The 13,168-nt window shown below is 34.0% G+C and overlaps 1 pseudogene; it reads right to left on the bottom strand.

Annotated features, from left to right (window-relative positions):
- LOC128636335 (alpha-1-antitrypsin-like) overlaps positions 1-12,785 on the bottom strand; it is a 42,588-nt pseudogene extending 29,803 nt beyond the window's left edge.
- Positions 12,786-13,168: the final 383 nt, after the last annotated feature.

The following is a 13,168-nucleotide window of genomic DNA, read 5'->3' as shown; positions in this document are numbered from 1 at the left end:
GTTCCTTAATGTTTCATATCTTAGTAACTTCCTTACACATACCTCCTGGTGGTGCTGTTACTTCATTTTTCATGTAGACTTATTTGTAACTCATGGGTCTGTCATGCGGATATGTGTGACGCAGATTTAATATCCGTGATCTGTTAAATATTAATGTTTAAATTCTCTTTAAAATCTAATACTGTCACATTATTAAATGTTGTATACATTTTTCGGTTTAATAACGGTCTGTTTCTTTAATACAAATACACATTTAATATTGTATGTCTTTATTGTTCATAAAATCAATTTGTTGACTTATTGTGAAGTATTGACATTGCTCTATTAAATGTATTTATAATGCACATTGATTGTGTGCTATTGCGTGACATTAGACTCTAATGTTTAAAGATGCAAATCTGGTGTTTCAAGATCCGTTTCCCATGCAACATTTCAGAATGTTCAAATTCAGGTTATAATGTCCGTAACTTGGATAATATGTTTATAGATGTTAAACTACAGGTTTGTTTGTTATTAGTAAATAAACCTTGAGCTTGTATTTGTCTGAAGTGCTCATATATGTTATTGTGCAATGGCGTCTTTATTTTTAAATAGACATTACAAACAAACAATTGTATCAAATGATCTGTAGAGATAGAAAATTGTTTAGACTTTAAAATGTAACTCAATTTATCTTTGTATTTAGATATCCTCAACAGAAGAAATTTAAATGCACATGGTTGAGTCAATCACATAAGGCATCTCTGTGCATCCACCAATCTTCATCTACTGAGCCTATCTCAATATGCTTTTCAAGCAAAGTATGTCAAGATAAGAAGAGAAGTAAATACACTCTTTAAATCTCTTAAAGGGACACTGTCCAAACAAATTTAGCGTTCGTGATTCAGATTGAGCATGAAATGTTAAGCAACTTTATAATTTAATCCGATTCTCAAATGTTAAGAATTATCTTGTTATCTTTCTTTGCAAATCAATAATTATATTTTAGATTACGGACAATTTTTTCAAAAAAACAGGGTTGTCCTTGATGATTGTTGGATAAATTAATCCACCCAAAAAAAAAAAAGTTCTGTCCAGAGTACTAAAGCAAATAAATAATCAATTTAATGCCTTATTTTTAAAGTAATGATAGCAACATCACGAGGAACATTGATAATATGAGACAATTTATAAAGTTGCTTAAAATAGAATACTCATTCTGAATGTATAAATCATTAATTTTTTAACTGTCTCCCTTTAAGTATATTTTGAGTTCATGTCCATTTAAGGAGACACAATAATGCTTGAAAAATCATAAACCTAGGCACCTTCCTTTTGCAAAATTAGTATAACATATGAGTAAAGCATATTTAGATTAACTTCTGGATTGTTTTACACACTGACTGAAATATATATTGTAATGGATGTATTTCGCAGTCTTCATCTTAGAGGGACATTAAGCTATATGTTATTTATGCATTTTGGATAAGATTATAATATTTGAACAACTTAATATGTTTTGTTATTCAATCATTAGATTGTAATTATATATATTCTTAGATTAAATACATATCTACATAGGCTATTTTGATGCTGATTGTTGGTTGCACATAGATGCCTTATGTAATTGACTAAGATATGTGCATTGATGTATCTTTTTCGAAGTATATTTAAAGACTGAATGTAATTCTATAGTACTTTCTAAATATGTTTAAAATCTTTTATGATTTTTTAAAATTCAATACACAATATACTTTGTGAATGTCCCTTTAAGGACAAAAACATTCTGAATGTTGATTTAACATTGTCGAAAGAAACTAAAGGGGAATGAAAATTATATATAGATATGTGATGTCTAACCCAAGAGGTAAGATTTTAAAAACTACATAATATTAATAACTATATTAAATGTCCCTTTAAATGACTCCACTAGAAAATAAAATCTATTAACATGGCATCCAATAACTAGCTTGTGCAAAATATGAAGTTAAATGACCTACCATTTTTAAATTTAAAATTTATAAATTTAATAAAATAATGTTTTTAGATACCTAAAGAAGATACAAGATCTTATTAAATTAATTTTACATTCAACAACACTGTCACTTTAATGTAAGTGAACCACTTCCCCTTCTTAAAAGTGAAACAAAAAAATGTATGTCAAATTCAGACTACATATCCGAAATTATTTTAACATCTAAGAAAAACATCGATGGATCTCACTCCCCAATTAATTTAAAAAAGATAGTTTAATTTAATATTCTCTGAATCAGTGGATTTTCTAAAATTAATGCATAATTTGATCTTATGCATGTGCTTGTCAAATAGACAACAACCAGTCATGGGAGTCAAATTGTTTTTTATTGACAGATTATATGGATATTTATTATAATCTGTTCAAAAGAAGGTATTTAATAATAAAATGTTGATTATTACCATTTAAAAATAAAAAGTTTTTTTAACAAAAAGAAAAACAAAAAAATATTCCTGGAAGTCATCAGATGACAATCTGAAATTAAAAAACAAAATTTTACAAAGTTAATACACACGTTGTAAAATATTCATAAAATACATTTACAATCATCTTGTGTCTATGCTCTAACTTTGTGCAACATTTTATCAAGATATTTATGATTGAATTTTTTTAAAAAAAAAATAAACATACACATATTACACATATTGTGTAATAAAAATTAAATTTAAATATCAAAATTTCTAATTATACATAATAATGTATATCACATTTCAATAATAAATATATATGTATGCTGAATATAATTGTAATATTTCATGTCCATTCAAATACCTCTATATCAACTATACTATGTATTCCTTTTTCTGATTGTGATACCTAAATATCTAATTATGAACTAAGTCTGACTAATGTATGTAAGCTACAAATATTCTACATTCTTCCTGTGATTCTTAACTAGCATGCATTGGTAAACCAACCTGGATAATGCATGGTCTTTGAAAGTCAATTCTGGAGAAAACAGGTGATCTTCAATAGGTGTCTTATTCATCATTTCATAAAATAGAGGACTGAAAATCCAATCTAAAAATTAGAAAATCATCTAAGTGTCTGATTGTGATACCTAAATATCTAATTCTGAACAAAGTATGACTAATGTATGTAAGCTACAAATATTCTACATTCTTCCTGTGATTCTTAACTAGCATGCATTGGTAAACCAACCTGGATAATGCATGGTCTTTGAAAGTCAATTCTGGAGAAAACAGGTGATCTTCAATAGGTGTCTTATTCATCATTTCATAAAATAGAGGACTGAAAAACCATCTAAAAAAGTAAAATCATCTAAGTGTCTGATTGTGATACCTAAATATCTAATTCTGAACAAAGTATGACTAATGTATGTAAGCTACAAATATTCTACATTCTTCCTGTGATTCTTAACTAGCATGCATTGGTAAACCAACCTGGATAATGCATGATCTTTGAAAGTCAATTCTGGAGAAAACAGGTGATCTTCAATAGGTGTCTTATTCATCATTTCATAAAATAGAGGACTGAAAAACCATCTAAAAAAGTAAAATCATCTAAGTGTCTGATTGTGATACCTAAATATCTAATTCTGAACAAAGTATGACTAATGTATGTAAGCTACAAATATTCTACATTCTTCCTGTGATTCTTAACTAGCATGCATTGGTAAACCAACCTGGATAATGCATGGTCTTTGAAAGTCAATTCTGGAGAAAACAGGTGATCTTCAATAGGTGTCTTATTCATCATTTCATAAAATAGAGGACTGAAAAACCATCTAAAAAAAAGTAAAATCATCTAAGTGTCTGATTGTGATACCTAAATATCTAATTCTGAACAAAGTATGACTAATGTATGTAAGCTACTAATATTCTACATTCTTCCTGTGATTCTTAACTAGCATGCATTGGTAAACCAACCTGGATAATGCATGGTCTTTGAAAGTCAATTCTGGAGAAAACAGGTGATCTTCAATAGGTGTCTTATTCATCATTTCATAAAATAGAGGACTGAAATACCATCTAAAAATTAGAAAATCATCTAAGTGTCTGATTGTGATACCTAAATATCTAATTCTGAACAAAGTATGACTAATGTATGTAAGCTACAAATATTCTACATTCTTCATGTGATTCTTAACTAGCATGCATTGGTAAACCAACCTGGATAATGCATGGTCTTTGAAAGTCAATTCAGGGGTAAACAGTTGATCTTCAATAGGTGTCTTATTCATCATTTCAAAAATAGAGGACTGTGAAATACCATCTAAAAATTAGAAAATAATATGTGTCTCCAATAGGATGCCTCCACAGCCTTATTCAATCAAATAGTTGGCACTTACCATGTGAACATGTCTTTGTATGGTTTTCAAGGTCAGCAGATTGGAAAGATAATGCCAGACATGATCCCATTGGTATACTTCAATTTCAATCTTGGCTTTTTCCACTGTCAGTCTGGGCAATCTTCACTGTCAGGCTTCGAATTCTTCCCTTTCAGTCTTTAGATTAAGTCAGCTCCCTAATGGCAGAAAAAGTTTAATAAAAATTATTACTACAAGTGTGTGAATCAGTTCTGTACCCCTCTCCCACCCCCCATTTCTGAATCAATTTCTGTCACTAGCTTACTAATCGTGTGTAGCATCTTGTGTTATGTTCTATCAAGTGTGAAGATGAGTCATATTGAGCAGAACGAACCTCTAATGTGTGACATTGAACCATAGTCATGCTAGAGGATAGTTATGCTAGAGGATCCCTTTCTGAGTATGCACATTTTAAGTAATGTGTAAACTAAATACTAGTTTAGAAAATGTATGCCATATGATGTATTTGTGTACAATTCATGCCAGCAACAGTCCATACATTTATACTTACCAGCTGATGTCCTCTTTAAAAACCAGGTGGCAAAGACTCGCTACAGGACCCAATGACCAGAGCATCACCTATATTAATAAATCAAACACATTTTTAGCATTTGATGAACAATCATAACATGTTTGCACAATTCTCTACTTGTCATTTCCCTAGAGTTCACATCTATTGACAATACTCCAGTCTAACTTCTATTATTTACCTTCTAAAGTGGCGGTTGATGATGTCTGCTCTGACATTGAGCCCCTCGTCCCGGAATGGCCCCTCTAGAACAGGATCATCCTCCTCATCTCTGAGGAGGTTTCGGTGCGCCTGGACGCCCTGCAGCATCCCAGCCCGCTGTGCAATATTATGCAGGACACTACAGGCTATAACGATCTTAGCCACCTTCTTTGGGTTGTACTGGAGGGCTCCTCCCGACCGGTCAAGGCACTTGAACCTCATCTTCAGGAGCCCGAACATTCGTTCAACCACCGCCCTGGTTCTCTTATGAGCCCTATTGTAGCGCTCCTCAGATACATCAGTCGGGCTACGCAAGGGGTTAATAAGCCAAGGCCGGCTCATGTACCCAGAATCACCTATAAATTATGAACAGAACATAATTCAAACTGAATCCTCAAAATAGTATTTTGAGTCCAATAAAAGTTTTTGTACACGATAATCCACTAACAAATGTTTATTTTTTAAAAGAATAATCTAGTTCAATATTATTCTCTATCTTCCCATTTCAGCTAAGACATGCTACATATGCGTATTTCTCCTAAACCAGACCTTGTGTAAAATGCAAACTAAATGGTTACATTGCATTCTCTATCTGAGCATTTAAGGTAAGACATGCTACATATCTGCATTGAACTAAAACTAGACATTAGCGGAAAGAGACAATGACATGGTTAAATTGCATTAGCTAATATCTTCCCATTTCAGCTAAGACATGCTACATATGCGTATTTCTCCTAAACCAGACCTTGTGTAAAATGCAAACTAAATGGTTACATTGCATTCTCTATCTGAGCATTTAAGGTAAGACATGCTACATATCTGCATTGAACTAAAACTAGACATTAGCGGAAAGAGACAATGACATGGTTAAATTGCATTAGCTAATATCTTCCCATTTCAGCTAAGACATGCTACATATGCGTATTTCTCCTAAACCAGACCTTGTGTAAAATGCAAACTAAATGGTTACATTGCATTCTCTATCTGAGCATTTAAGGTAAGACATGCTACATATCTGCATTGAACTAAAACTAGACATTAGCGGAAAGAGACAATGACATGGTTAAATTGCATTAGCAAATATCTTCCCATTTCAGCTAAGACATGCTACATATGCGTATTTCTCCTAAACCAGACCTTGTGTAAAATGCAAACTAAATGGTTACATTGCATTCTCTATCTGAGCATTTAAGGTAAGACATGCTACATATCTGCATTGAACTAAAACTAGACATTAGCGGAAAGAGACAATGACATGGTTAAATTGCATTAGCTAATATCTTCCCATTTCAGCTAAGACATGCTACATATGCGTATTTCTCCTAAACCAGACCTTGTGTAAAATGCAAACTAAATGGTTACATTGCATTCTCTATCTGATCATTTAAGGTAAGACATGCTACATATCTGCATTGAAATAAAACTAGACATTAGCGGAAAGAGACAATGACATGGTTTAATTGCATTAGCTAATATCTTCCCATTTCAGCTAAGACATGCTACATATGCGTATTTCTCCTAAACCAGACCTTGTGTAAAATGCAAACTAAATGGTTACATTGCATTCTCTATCTGAGCATTTAAGGTAAGACATGCTACATATCTGCATTGAACTAAAACTAGACATTTGCGGAAATAAAAATAAATGGTTAAATTGCATCCTATAGCTGAACATTACGCTAACATTTTAAAACTACAGTGGCAATTGTCAAACTAATTAACCATGTTGTGCACAAATACTCACCAACGAGATAACCAGGGGGCATTTGTCTTTCCTCAATCGGTCTCCACAGGGATGACTGAAAGAGGATGCGGGCATCATGACTAGCTCCTCCAAAATTCGCACACACATGCACAATCCTCATCTGTGCGTCACAAACATACTGCACGTTGAGGCTATGAAAATGTTTGCGATTTCTGAAGGGCAAGTCATCAATTGGAGCATGCAGCGCAATGTGGGTACAATCTATGGCTCCCAAGACATTGGGCAATTGAGCAATATCAAAGAATTCCCGCTTCAGGCGCCTCCAATCACCATCATTTTGTGGGAATCCTATGTATTGCTTACTGATACGTACCATGGCGTCCAAAAATTTATCAAACACCACAGAGAATGTACCTTGAGCCAGGCCATGCATGTACATTTCTCCGGATTGAAAACTCCCAGAGGCCAGGACGTATAGACAACTTAGCATCTTACTCATGCCGGGAACAGCAGTCCTTATTCTTATACGTGGCTCCAAATGAGGTTTAAGAATATCGTAAAGGCCAATGAGCTGTTTGCGATTGAGCCGATACTTATCATAAACCTCAAAGTCGCTCATGTTTTCCAAGGTGGGTCTCACCCTGTAGACACGAGGACCTCGAACCAGACGACCCCTTCGTCTTAGTCTGAGCCGCCGAGGCTGCCTGATTCGATCAACAGCTAGTTCGCCAATAGCAGCACCAGCAGCATCTACCATGTCATCGTCATCCATCTTTCAAAACAGCGTAACAAGGTATGCAAATTGATCTGATGTGGATCACAAGTGATGCTTTGGCTATGTTGTTTGGGTGATTTATAGTACAATTAGTCCAATGGTAGTGAGTTTGTAATGATTGCTAATTGTATTCACTTGTTTGTATGTGAGCGGCGCAAATGCTTTCAAAGTGGGCGTTTTTTTGTTGTTTGCTGAAATGTTCTTTTCCCCCAATGAATCTCAATGTGAAAGTGTCAAATATCACACATACAGTGCATGTTTGTAATGTTTGATCATATGCGTAATCAATATTTCTTAAACGTGATATTATAGTAACAAGCACACGTCCAGGCTAACATGAATGAAAGTGCATAGTTGTGTATAATGTGCATCGAATGTGATCGATCAATGTTGCTGCAATATTGTTTGTAAACGATAAAGTAACACCTGCCATCTGTAGTATTGTATATATAAGTAATTAGCGAGATGTCAATATTGTACACGTCCCATTAAAATCGCACTAATACTGAAGAACTTCCGGATGTCATCTGTAGTATTGTATATATAAGTGATTGCCAAGATGTCAATATTGTATGCGTCCCTTTAAAATCGCAATAATAATTCAGAACTTCCCGTCTGCCATCTGTAGTATTGTATATATAAGTGATTTCCGAGCTGTCAATATTGTATGCGTCCCTTTAAAATCGCAATAATAATTAAGAACTTCCGGCTGTCATCTGTAGTATTGTGTATATAAGTGATTGCCGAGCTGTCAATATTGTATGCGTCCCTTTAAAATCGCACTAATACTGAATAACTTCCGGCTGTCATCTGTAGTATTGTATATATAAGTGATTGCCGAGCTGTCAATATTGTATGCGTCCCTTTAAAATCGCACTAATGCTGAATAACTTCCGGCTGTCATCTGTAGTATTGTATATATAAGTGATTGCCGAGATGTAAATATTGTATGCGTCCTATTCAAATCGCACTAATACTGAAGAACTTCCGGCTGTCATCTGTAGTATTGTATATATAAGTGATTGCCGAGCTGTCAATATTGTATGCGTCCTATTCAAATGGCACTAATACTGAATAACTTCCGGCTGTCATCTGTAGTATTATATATATAAGTGATTTGCGATCTGACAATATTTATTAATTGTCCCATTCAAATCGCCCTAATAATGCTGTTCCAAACTGTTGTTTACGTATATGTTGTATTGTAGTATTGAGTGTTAAATTTCTGAAAGGGGCGGTACAGTCGTGAATCTGTCATGTGTATGGTTGAATCTTCTAATGACGTCATCATATTATTAACCTGCCTATGTAGTTCTGAAATCCTCATTGTGTTGTTGTATTTGACTACATTGTTATTGTGTGCTGAATAAAATATAAATGTGTGCTTTGTGGTTGCGTGATGGGTGATGCGTGTTATGTACATCTACATATATATTGTGATTGTGTCCCACATATGCTGACTTCTATATAGCGGTCTGGCATTGTTGTTCCTTCCCATAAAGTGACATCTGTAATCTGGTGTAATGATGTTCTTCTTGTACGTAATTCCTAATGGTTTATTGTGATGGAATCATGATGTTAAAAGTACAGTAAAATCCATATGTTCTGTTTTGTGATTCCTATAGAGAATGTAATTTGTTTTTCCCCCATCATTTGAATGCACATGTATGAGTGAATGTTAAAAGTAATGTATGTGCATCCATGACTGATCATGTGTTAAGCCTATGTAGATATGCTGTTGCTGCAAGCATATGAGTTGAATAAATGAAATGCAATAATAAAGGTATATGAGAGGTGTTTCCCATTGTGTACTGTTTGTGAATCCTGAAATGTTGTAATTATTTTTGTGTCCGTTTAAATGTGATTTTATTTGTAAAAATGTTTGTTACTAGTGATGTTGATTTGTAGTTGATGTAATATAAAAGTCTTAAACAATTTAATGGTGTTGTGAATATTCAATAAGTAAAATCCATAAGTCCACCATAGGGAAATAGGCATTTCTTGATCTATTTGTCATAGCTGGGTGTAACGCAGAAAAGCATGTATTTTTTTCCTATTTCTAGCGCTGGTATTTGGAGTTTTTTTGTCTACGCTATTTGCGTGCTTTAGGAAAATCTGCCTGTCGCGTGCACGAGCACGTCTTCCCCATAGAAGTCAATGGAGGCTCCAAATTTTTTTTTTTTTTTCAAAGACTGGTTTTCCTCGTAAAGTGAGTGACGTCATGAGCTTGTGTGAAAAAGTAACTAAATCGTGTTCATTTTGTAATAAATAACTTGTTTGTGTATGTAATGTGGTGTATATTGTTTGTATGCATCGATGAGTGTATGTTTGTGATAATGTTATTAGTTAGATGTAGCTATATGAGGGTCTTTTCCCGTGTGTCAATGTAAGTCAATGGGAAAATGGATTTGTGTTGTTTTTTTTCTAACACCCGAGATCTCGCAACTTTAATCCTTTGTATTTAGATGAAAAATTATTAAATCTGAAAAATAAATATAGTGTAGTGTTTGTATGAGTGTAAGTGTAGTTTGTGTAATATTTGTTTTGTGATTCGTGGATGTTTATTTTGTCGGTAGATGTTAACTACTGGGTCTGAGCTGTCGGTAGAGATTTGTGCGTTGGGTGATTTTTGAGTGTCGGTAACTAAACTCTAAATACCGGAGTCCGTAAAAAACAAGCGTTAGGAGCCGCTAACGCTGGTTTTGACGGCTAACGCCAAACTCTAAATCTAGGTCTAGGTTAGAAATGCAAAAATCACATTGTCATTTTTCATTTTTGCTTTAGGCTGCCTCTTTCAAATTCCACAAACATCTATACAAATACATAAAGTACAAAACATTTCTCACCAGTCACTAAAATCCTTTAGCCATTTTTTTGAGGTGGGTTTCCCAAGAGCTTCTTCCACTGCTTTAAATTTTCCTTCATCTGGCAGAATAAACCATGCCGTGGCATTTCCTTTGTATGGTATTTCTACCACATGACAACCAAGATCCCTGTCATGTACTACCCTGTAGTAGTTATTTCTGAACATCATTGGAACCTTCACAACAGTGTTCTCATCAACATGGAAATCACCTTCTTTTGTTAATTCTTCCTGAAAAGGGTTTTGCCATTTTCCTAGTGATTGACACATTTAAGACAACTAGTTTAGCAGATTTACTAATATGCTACATAAAGCAAAGTATATTTTAAAAATAGATTTAGAACTGTAGATTTCTGCAAATATAAAACAAACTGAAAATTATCAAAATAAATATAATAGTATTCCATGACAAATAATCATTTTCTAATATGTTGCAAAACTTTTAAAGAACAAGATTTTTTATACTTGATTGAGAGAGCATACAATTTAAACAGCTTTCCACTGTACTCCTATTTTCAAATGTGTTTCATTCTCTTGATATCATTTGTTGATGGAACAGCAATGCGCTACTGGGAGCTAGCTGAACACATCAGGTGAGCCAATGACAAGAGGCATACATGTGCAGTCACCAATCACAAGCTAGGTTCCAGTAGTGTATTGTTGCTCCTGAGCCTGCCTGGGTATGTTTTTCAACAAAGTATACCAAGAGAACAAAGCAAATTAGTTAACAGAAGTAAACTGGATTGTTGTTTAAAATTGCATGATCTATTTGAATTATGACATTTTAATTTTGACTTTACTGTCTATTTAACTTCTCACATATCCCTGGTACTTGTACTGTCTTCTCTTAGGTTAGGTAAATGATGTTGCTGATGGTAACATATCACTAACATATCTGCTTCCTTGTGGTTAGGACAAAGATATAAAGATATTAGATATAAAAATAATATTTATTTAACTGGTTGTAAATCAAGTAATAACACAATCCTTTAGATCATGTGCAGCAAAAACCTTTTAGATGTTTACCCAAATTATCCATTATCTTCTAAAAAAAACTGGATATTAAAGTTATATTTTCTTTTAAATTCCAAACACATATATCAATAATTAAAGCTTTACTGCTGATAAGTTTCAGCACTTATTGTGGTGGCAGAGTGTCAAAAATGTTATTAAAAATGCCAACGTAGGCACTCATGCCATAGGTTTGCCACATCTGTCTAAATTATCTAATTCAAACATTGTCCAGTGAGAAAAAAACAAACTATGCAGTTCTTAGGGAACAGAGACAATAAAATAGCAGTGTTTTTAGTTTGTGAAATCATAACAAATAAGCTCCACTTTGCTTTAATATAACCTGGACTTTCTTTGGTATATAAAGGAGGTCGTTAGGAGCAATATGATTAATGGTCAATATAGTTATACATTTCTAAACTATCCTTAACTAATAAGCTGTTTTAAGCAGGATCTATCAGATTGATGGACCTACCTCTGAAGTAAATATAATTTATAAGAACTAGTGCGGCTTCTGGGTCAACACTACTCAATAAATGATCAAGTTAGCTATAAACTTCTAATATATCCTTAACTAATAATTTGTTTTAAGGATGATGTAACAGAATGACGGACCTACCTCTGAAGTAAATATAATTTATAAGAACTAGTGCGGCTTCTGGGTCAACACTGCTCAGCAAATCAACAATTTTCCCATTTGTTTTCTTTTCCACATAACTGTTGATCTGAGATTTTGCCTCTTCAGCATTGTGGAAATCAGTAGAAAATGCCTCTGACTCATAGAAATTCTTGACATCTTCTAAGAACTTCTGGAGTTGCTTCCAGTTTTTGCTTATAAATAGAGCGTTCCCACTGTTGAGCTGCAATTCACTGTCAGGTTCATTTAGATGTGTAGGAGATGTTGGAAGCCTGCATGGATCTCTAGTTCTGATATCTCTGAGATATTGAAGTTCAGACCTTCGATGATCTGATGGTGGGTCTGAGACCTGGCACCCAAGGACAGCATAGCAAATGCAGTGGAAATACTCACCGGGGAGAAGAAAATGTTTTCGGATAGATGATCTGCAGCTACCTGTCTGAAGAGCTTGTATGCAAATCCATAATTGCTTTGTGCTATTTTGTGGCATTCTGTTGATTCATTGTGATGGTGATGGTGCTTTCCTTTTTTGTGGTGGTCGTGTTTGTAGTCATGTTTATCATCATGGGCCTTGTGGCCCTTATGATGCTCATGGTCTGTGTGGTTATGCTTATCATTATCATGGTGTCCTTCCTTGTGATCACTGGTGACCATATAAAGTAGAGCCACACTCACACATAGAAAGAGGAGGACCCTCATTTTGCACCCTCTGAGCTATCCTACAAGAAAACACAATCATAAAAGGATGGTTATACAATAACACAACTTATACTCACATTCAATACAAGATCAGTTCCTATAAAATACATCACACAAATATATATATATACAAAATTATGTTGTAAAATGTGGTTCATTTTAAGACCTGAAGTAAATCACTAATATTAATAGTATAGCACAGAACTACATGAAGAACTCCACTACTTGCACACTATCGGATTAGCACAACCCCGGGTTAAGCTTGCGATATATGTGACCAGAATTAACCGCTCAGACAATTACATGAGAGCTTAAGCACTCAGCACTAGCTGACTTAAAGGGACTTTAAACACTTAACAAATGCAAGATCGAATGATGCATTTAAAGAAAATATTAGTATGAGAA

Source organism: Bombina bombina, chromosome 1 (genome assembly GCF_027579735.1).
Source record: "Bombina bombina isolate aBomBom1 chromosome 1, aBomBom1.pri, whole genome shotgun sequence".
NCBI classification, from domain to species: Eukaryota; Metazoa; Chordata; class Amphibia; order Anura; family Bombinatoridae; genus Bombina; species Bombina bombina.
This window is presented reverse-complemented; position numbering and strand designations above follow the sequence as displayed.